The sequence below is a fragment of the Coenobita brevimanus genome, chromosome 63, assembly GCF_032717465.1.
Source record: "Coenobita brevimanus isolate Jiangsu-jjx chromosome 63, ASM3271746v2, whole genome shotgun sequence".
NCBI classification, from domain to species: domain Eukaryota; kingdom Metazoa; phylum Arthropoda; class Malacostraca; order Decapoda; family Coenobitidae; genus Coenobita; species Coenobita brevimanus.
In genome coordinates this window covers 30984856-30993783 of record NC_137016.1, presented here as the reverse complement: position 1 = coordinate 30993783, position 8928 = coordinate 30984856, and positions in this window count along the sequence as shown.

The window sequence follows — 8928 nt, the reverse complement described above, 5'->3', positions numbered from 1 at the left end:
TTGTAAAGTGGTGTAAATAATCTATATACAAGTTGTAGTGTAAATAATCTATATACAATTCTTAAAATTAAAATAAATATCGTTTCTGTGTTTTACAACCTTAGTGTGTGGAACAGTTAAATCTGGTAGGCCGGGAGGGAGTCTCGGGCAGAAAGGGATCCTTAGGCTGCGTTCACACCAAGCAATTCGATTTGATTCAATTCATGGAGAATCATATCGATTCATGATTAGTCTTGATGCGACATGTTAATTCCTATAGGAACTGTTCACACCAAGCGAATCAATTCAATTCAAATCATGGCGATTCAAGGCGATTCAGAATCACTGATGCGCGAGGGTCCATTTTTTCATCAGTCACGGCGATTCAGTAGAGGAGTGAGCACCATGCTACCGGACGTCCTGATAAATTTAGTGAGAGAGCGACGTGCTATTTATGATGCTAAAAAGTGGAACAATGATTTTGGTGCATTCACAACGATAAACATATTATGTCTATTTTTTTACTCTATTCAGTCATAAATGAAGGATGTCTATTTTTTTACTGTATTCACAGCCATAAATAAAGGATGTCTATTTTCTTAATATATTCACAACCAGAAACAAAGAATTTATACTTATTTTTACTCTATGCACAACCAGAAATAAAAGATATGTTTTCTTAATGTATTCTGTATTCATAACCAGAAATAAAAGATGTCTTTTATACTGCATGAAACACTACTTCTCCCAACTTTCAGACTTTTTAACAGTTCACTTCTTACCTAAGGTAAATGGCAATCCTTTCTTCAACTCCAACTGCACGTCGGTAATTAGTATTCTGTTTTCTTATGTTGGGTGCAGTCAACTCCACTAGCATTTTAAACTGTTCAGTGGTCATCCTAAAATAATCATAAAACTTGTCTGAATTGTTTATCAAATCTGGGAACAAGTGTCCGAAACTCCCAAAATCAGGTCTTTTTGCATTAATTTCATGCACCCATATTCTTCTTGGACGCCTACGCCTACGCCGCCTCAGCCACAGCAACACCTCTATTTCAGCAAGAGCGTCTACGTCCATCCTCGTTCAAGTCAGCCTTTGCACTACTCCCTGTTGATTCGGACAGTTTGATTCCGTCGGTATGAATGGCGCTGATTCAAAATGAATCGAATCAAATGATTCTCCATGAATTGAATCGAATCGAATCGCTTGGTGTGAACGCAGCCTAATATCTTGTTGTCCTAACCTACGAGGTAGTAGGCCCCCTCTCACCTTGTCTCCGCACTATCCGCTGCTACTGTTAAACGCTGCCAACTACAGGTTATTGGCAGCCATTCACCGTGCTCGGTGAGATTGAATGCGAAGTATACCAAGGGTTATGTAGGGAGTGTAGGGTATAACACAAGGCGCTTCACTCTATCAAATCCCCTCCACTTCTGTACTTGTTTTAGTTTAATTTCCAAGTTTCAGGAAATTTTCATTCATCTCTAGAATGTCCTATTGCCTGAAGTGGTTAATCATGCTTATACTTCTTCTAAGCTGAACAAAACCGTCTGGGGACAGTAAGATCAATGAAGATGACATTATCATAATGAACTTGTTACATCGTTTTACTTACTCTATGTGTGATTGAATCAGTAAGTGATATATATATATATCAGGTACTAAATCATTTCTGTTTGTATCTATTGATGAAGGAACGAGAACATGATCTATCTATCTATCAGCATCCACGCCAAATCCTCGAACTCATGAAAGGCTGCCGCAACAAAAACTCCAAGTTTCTTTTCATGGTCACTCGTCAGCACCCTTTCCCTCCCTCCCGTTCCACCCACGATCACTCGTCAGCACTGCAGGGGCTCAAGGGATAATGTCACAAACACATGACTGATTCCCAGTCGTAACTGTGATTAATTTCTGCAGGAATGCCTAGCAAAGTACAGTAGAGAGAGACACATGAAAAGACTCTGTACAAGAGTCTTTTCATGTTTCATTCCTCCTATTAGACATGTCTTAAGTCACGAGATGGAAAACTGTTATCACCTCCGTCAACGAAGTTGGAGAAGGTTATATATTCACCCGTGTCCGTCCGTGTATGTGTCTTTCTCTCTGTCTGTGTACAAGATCACAAAAAATTGTTACTAGATTTCAATGAAATCTGGTGGATAGGTGGATAATGAGTCAAGGAAGAATTGATTAGATTTTGTGTCAGATTCAGGTCCGGATGCAGGAATAAATCAAAATAGATTATACTGGGGTCGGCGGAGTTGTGAGTTCTGTGAGACTATGTAACAAGAACAGATTACGACCGTAGAATTAATTACCACAACAAACAAGTGGTAATAACCTTGCAAGGCCACTGAAGGTCAAAGTTCATGATGCCAAATGAAAGTCTATATTTCTTCTTCTTCTTCTACTTTCGGCTCTCCCTTAGGAGTCGCCACAGCTGATCACCCGTGTCCATCTTACTCTGTCTTGTGCATCTTCTTGTCTTACACCTACCACCCGCATGTCCTCCTTCACCACATCCATAAACCTTCTCTTTGGCCTTCCTCTCTTTCTCCTGCCTGGTAACTCCAATTCCAGCATCCTCCTCCCGACATACTCTTCCTCCCTCCTCCGCACATGTTCAAACCATCTTAGTCTCGTCTCTCTAGCTTTGTCCCCAAACTGACTTCCGTGCGCTGTCCCTCTAATATGTTCATTTCTAATTTTGTCCAACCTCGTCAGTCCTAGTGAAAAACGCAACATCTTCAATTCTGCTACCTCTATACGAATTTCCTATATCCTGATTATAGTAAATAACTCAATCTTCAACCAGATTCGAGTTATAGCCCCCTGACTAACCGTGACCTTGGGTTTGACCTTTCAGGGTCACTTAAGGTCGAAGGCCATGGTACCAATTAAAAGGCAATATGGGACTTCCTATATGTTTATAATAGTAAATACAGTATCTATCTGCAACCGTTTCTAGTTACAGCCCTCTGAATATCCGTGACCTTGAGTTTGACCTTTCAAGGCCACTCAAGGTTAAAGGTTTTTGTGTCAAATGAAAGCCCACTTGGGAGTTTCTGTATGTTGATAATAGTAAATATATCTGTCTTCAACCGGTTTCAAGTTATTGCTCTCTGAAGATCCGTGACCTTGATTTTAACCTTTTATATTGGCTCGATTACCTCCAAAATTTAATCACTTCCTTTTGGGAGCAGTGCCACCATATCCTGAAAGTTTCCTGTAGTTCCATTCAGCCGTTTTTTTCCGTAATGTTGCTAACAAAGAAACAAAATTGACCAAAAACAACGCCTCGCCGGACTCCGTCCCGGCCGAGGTAAAACAAGGTTAAACGGTAGTTGGTTTATAAATCATGAATTATACTGGCGCTGGCAGAGGTATGGGATCTATGAGTGCTTTCTAGTTTGTTTTATGTTTCCAGGCAAGTTAGGTGGGATGCTCATCATTCATTTACTCGATGCAGTGCACCCATAAGTGACTCTACACCGAGCGACAAGCCAAATGGTTACTTGTAATCCAGAAAACAATTTACTATGTTATGTGGTAATCATATAACCAAATGAAGTCTGGGGGTCTTGTGGGATAAGGTGTTGTAAGCGAAAAGGTTTACATATGAGGAGCGGTTGGGGTTTTATTGCTCACAATGTCACTCAAGGGCTTAAGGCTAGTCAACTTTGCCTTAAATTTTGGGGCTGCATAGCCTAACCTCGTACACCTACACTCCTGATGGGACAAAAAAAAAATAATGACTAATGATGATGATGAGACTGACGACGACGACGATGATGGCGATGATGACGATGATGATGATGATGGACACTGATATATTTGCTTTCTTCAAAAAGACAATAGGAATGGGAGTGTACAGTGCAATCTTCCCGTGGGACTATTGAAAAAAAAACACAATCTGAATGGATCGTAAATGTGTTTGAGAATCCCCACGTCAGCTCCCTCAACTCCATGGGTTGCATTCTCGTGGGCTTAGGAAGGTTGTGACTGTCGGTTTGTTTTCATCTGATGGAACTAGGCTCCTCCCACAACTCATGTAAAGTCGCAGTTGAATGGAATTTACTGAGCGATATTTGTGAGGTAGGAAGGAGCCTGCATGGTTACTAATCAAAATCTGCCCTTCAGTCTGACTATATTTCGTCAGTAACGGATGAAAAGGGTTTTGTGGTTTTTATCGAAAATTAAATTGAGTACAGCTCTTCTTCCTCTGCCATCCAGTTGATATATTACTTTGCACTTGAATTATCTATAAGGTAAACAACCCTGTCCCTGTGCGTTGCCCTCATTTGAATTTAATCGTCTAGGGTTAGTTGGAATAAACTACTACAGTTGTCTCATGTATAAGATTGTTAAAAGTATCATTACTAACACTAAGGTTTCAAAGACTCGCACTCAGCTGAAAAAAATCGTCTGGAATTAGACATGATAAAGCAAGAACTATCACGACCATAAAAAGGTTAACTATGTCTACTGAATAATAGATACATATTGGTTTTATATTACCAGTGTAGATATTTACCGCATGTATCAAACGTAAAAATTTTATTATTAAGCAAGAGGTGCTATACCTCATACCAATTAATCTGGCCAGGCATGTATGGCAACAGTGTTCCCGCCGAGATTCTGATTGGCTGGAGGTGGTTGTTCGATTTCGTTGTTGCATAAACCGGTACTCTCTTCATTATCAGATGTGATACTGAATTTGTCGAAAGTACAGTCGTCAAAAGCAATAAAATATCCGTTATATACTTAACAACAATGAAATTTTCGTAGGAAGGTAGAGATATGAGTCAACAAAGTATTATAACAGTCCAAGTCAAGGTTAGCATTCGAACAACTCCTTTAAATCTCCGACACTCCTTAATATAACAGAAAATTAAGGAAACCTGCTAAATCTAGGCGTTGGTATAACCCATTTAATATTTGAAATCAGTCCTTACTATGATAATAGACGAGATACAATGGAATAGTTTTCCTTTAGCCAACTTTGAATTTCACGATTGTTTCAAACCTCCCTCCCCGCAGAACTTGTCTTTTCATTGGAATTTTTAATTATTCAGAGTTTTGGTACGTTTTAAAGGTGAGGACTGATCTTATAATTTAAATGTGTATTATACCAATGCTTAGATTTAGCGGGTTTCCTTAATTTTCTGTTATATTAAGGAGTGTCGGAGATTTAAAGGAATTGTTCGAATGTTGACCTTGACTTGGACTGTTATAATACTTTGTTGACTCATATCTTTACCTTCCTACGAAAATTTCATTGTTGTTAAGTATATAACGGATATCCTATTGCTTTTGACGACTGTACTGTCGACAAATTCAGTATCACATCCGATAATAAAGAGAGTACCGGTTTATGCAACAACGAAATCGAACAACCCCCTTCAGCCAATCAGAATCTCGGCAGGAACACTGTTGCCATACATGCCTGGCCAGATTAATTGGTATGAGGTATAGAAAACCTAAACCCATGAGAAAACGAGGCCAAACCTCCTCTCAAGTAGCTTACGCAGTACCATCAGACTGTTGGACAAAGTCGGTTTTCCGCTTGTCCCTATTCACCCGGCCGTACAACTGAGAACCTGGATGTTAATTTGAATGTTGCGTGTCTTACTCCTATTCCAGGAAAGGACTGGAACTTAGCAGAATTATCCTTTTCAATGACCACTGTGCAGTCGATTTCCATTAATCGTAAGACCATTTCCGCTCATCCAATTTTATATTTAATTCCATAAGATAGGTAGATACAGCCATGGGAATTTCACTCCTGTTGTCTAGTAACTTTGAAGAGTGAATTTGTAGCGTATTAAGGATATGGTTGAGGTATATAAATATAAGAAGTTAAAGGATGGATGTAACAGACCTTAGGAAATAGAGCGCAAAATTTATTGGCTAATTGAAAAAAGTTATGATACATGACTGGGAAAAGAATAATTGAAATCAGATGAGCAGACGACAAGGGAGAGGCATGAAATGAGATATGCATTTTGAGACGCTGACGATTATTAACACAGTTGTCATTTTATATCCCAAGACATAATCCCAAACTGTCACACTGAACATCATTTTGTTTTCAATTTATTACTTCAGACTTACCCCAAAATCATGATTTCACTCTGAATTGCATTAAAAGTCATCTTTTAATCTTCAAGGAATCACCCAAAGTTTATGATCTTTTCTCGCTACACTAATAAACAATCCGAAATAAGATGGTCCTTGCATATCCCAGATCTACAGTGTCTCGTATCAGTGTTCCACTGGCGACATACAAGTTTGGTTGGCGCGTGGGAAGACTGTTGGGCGACATAAAATGGAGGTGTAATAACTTTCAGAGATATTATTTCCTCGATAACTTTCAAAGATATTATTTCTCGTTAATGTCAAACGACTTATTCAACCGAAGGAAACCTCTCCTCAAGAAAAATTTAACCCATTCTTAAAATAAACCATTCAGTGCTTGAATAATGGAGAAGCAGTGGATAGAGTTTTTTAAGCCTACTTTATCTACTTACTTTTTTTTTTGTTTTTTTGCTAGATTCAAGTTTTGGGCTCCTTCTTACTGCATAATGGGTACAAAGTACAAATTTAGCCCATGGATCGATTTTAAGTGGCTTTATAAAGTCCGTAACACCTCTATCTTTGCGATTTATTCTGCATAGTTTACCTCAGTGTCCTCTTTCATGCTACTGATGCCGAATTACTACCAAGCAATATGCACATTATATGGCTGTGCTAGAGGTGCTACGAAGCCTCCTGTGCCACCTCAAATTCGCGGCAGGAAGTCCAAAGTTTGATTTACAGGTGAGGAGGCAGCGTGGAGGCAGGCGGGTGTGAGAGACTAGAGAGATGGAGGCCAACTATTACGGGTGGGGAGGAGGCTAACTTGTAGGCCAAACACGCCGCAGCTCTGCTCTGCTACATCACTGGGGCTGCCCGGCGTGTCAACATGAGGGTGGACGGAGGGGTCTCTCTCTCTCTCTCTCTCTCTCTCTCTCTCTCTTTTCTGTGTTTTACTGACACACTCGGGATGGAAAGGCAAACATGACGTAGCCAAGGCGGCTTACACTGGAGACGTGGCACTTTATTACTTACATGGAAACTTGAGGGAAGTATATTATTCTTGACTGACTGACTGACTGACTGGCTGAAGGAATGACCAGGACCAACCTACTGTCTGGTTGAATAACTGACTAACAGACCGGCTGATTGATTGGCTGACTTAGGACAAACTGACTGCCAGGGTTAATGACTGACTAACTTAAGACTAACTGACGGGCTGACAGCTGTCAGGCAGTCAGTCACTTAGCCCTAAGTCAGCCGCTGACTTATGGCTAACTGACTGACGGCCTTACTGACTTAGGAATAACTGATTGACTGACTACCTTAGGACTGACTGACAAAACTTAGAACTGACTTACTAATGCAGTAGAGGAGCAAAAGAACTTCATTCCCACTGTTTCCATATATTCGTTCTAAGAAATAACAGATATGCAAAGTTTCTCAAAAGGACAAAGAAAGAATATGCATAAACTTCGCATATCTCTTGTTCTTCCTCAAAATGAAAATATGGAAGCAAAGGAAAGGACATACTACTAGAATCCAATTTTTATGTGAGCTAGACTCGACCGAATATTCGCCAATGGAAACCAAAATCATTCTCCAGTCGTAATTATGTTTTAAAAATGTCACTAACAGATTTCATACCAATTACTTCCACATATTTTCCATCTGACTTCCACATCTAGAGTATGTTCATTCTCCTGTCACAGTTTAGCTTAAAAATCACTTACTATCCGGTATAAAAAACATCTTTCTTCACAAAAATTCCCAACACAACTTCAACTTTTCCCCGAATGGTTTACCTTCAGGCCAAAAAAAAAAAAAAGTGTATTATGATAGAGAGGATGAGTGGTTGTTTACAAGGGATCAGGGCAACGTAGGTGAGGCAGGAGGTTGTTATCTTGTAAAACCTCTGGAAGGAAGGGGATACCGAGGCGATGAGAAGAGGGACAGACCAAGAGAAGAGGGACAGACCAAGAGAAGAGGGACAGACCCAGAAAAGAAACAGAGCCGAAGAGAATAAAGGGAAAGACGAAGAGGAGAGGGAGTGACAAAGTGGAGAGAGAGAGAGAGAGAGAGAGAGAGAGAGAGAGAGAGAGAGAGAGAGAGAGAGACGAAGAGGGGAACGAGAAATGAGGTGAAGAGGGAGAGACGGAGAGAAAAGGGAGAAACGAAGAAAAGAGAGATGAAGGCAGAAGGTAGAGATGAAGAGACAGAAACAAGACTGGAGGCGGGGATCAAGAGAAGACAGGGATAGAGAGGCAAAGATGAAGATAGGAGGTGGAAAAAAAGGTGATAAGAGGTGGAAATGAAGACAGGAAACAGGGACGATGAGGAACAAAAAGGACAGAGATACAGACAGGAGCTAGAGAGGACGATGGGATGCCAAGTGGAAGATGGCAGGTAGTGACGAAGAGAGGAGGTTGAGATGAGGAAGAGGCAGAGATAAAGTGGAGGCAGAAGAGAAGGCAGGACGCGGAGAAGAAGATTTGAAAGAGAAATGAGGAGCGGAGGCAACAAAGTGCCATGAAGAAATGAAAAAGAGAGAGAGAGAAAGAGAGAGAGCGAGAGCGAGCGAGAGAGAGAGAGAGAGAGAGAGAGAGAGAGAGAGAGAGGGGGGGGAGGAGTCATTGGTAAAGATAACCATGGAAGGGTAAGAGAAAGAAGTGAGACATAGAAAGGGGACAGGGAGAATAAAGGATGAGTACGGATAAAGGAAAGGAATGGAAAGGAAAGGAAGGAAAGAAGGAAGGAAGGAGGGAAGGAAGGAGGGGGAGGAAGGAAGGAGGGACGATGAAGAGGAATAAGGAGGTAAGGAATTGAGGCAGAAGGATATGAGAAGCGGAGGGGAGGGAGAAGGAAGAAAA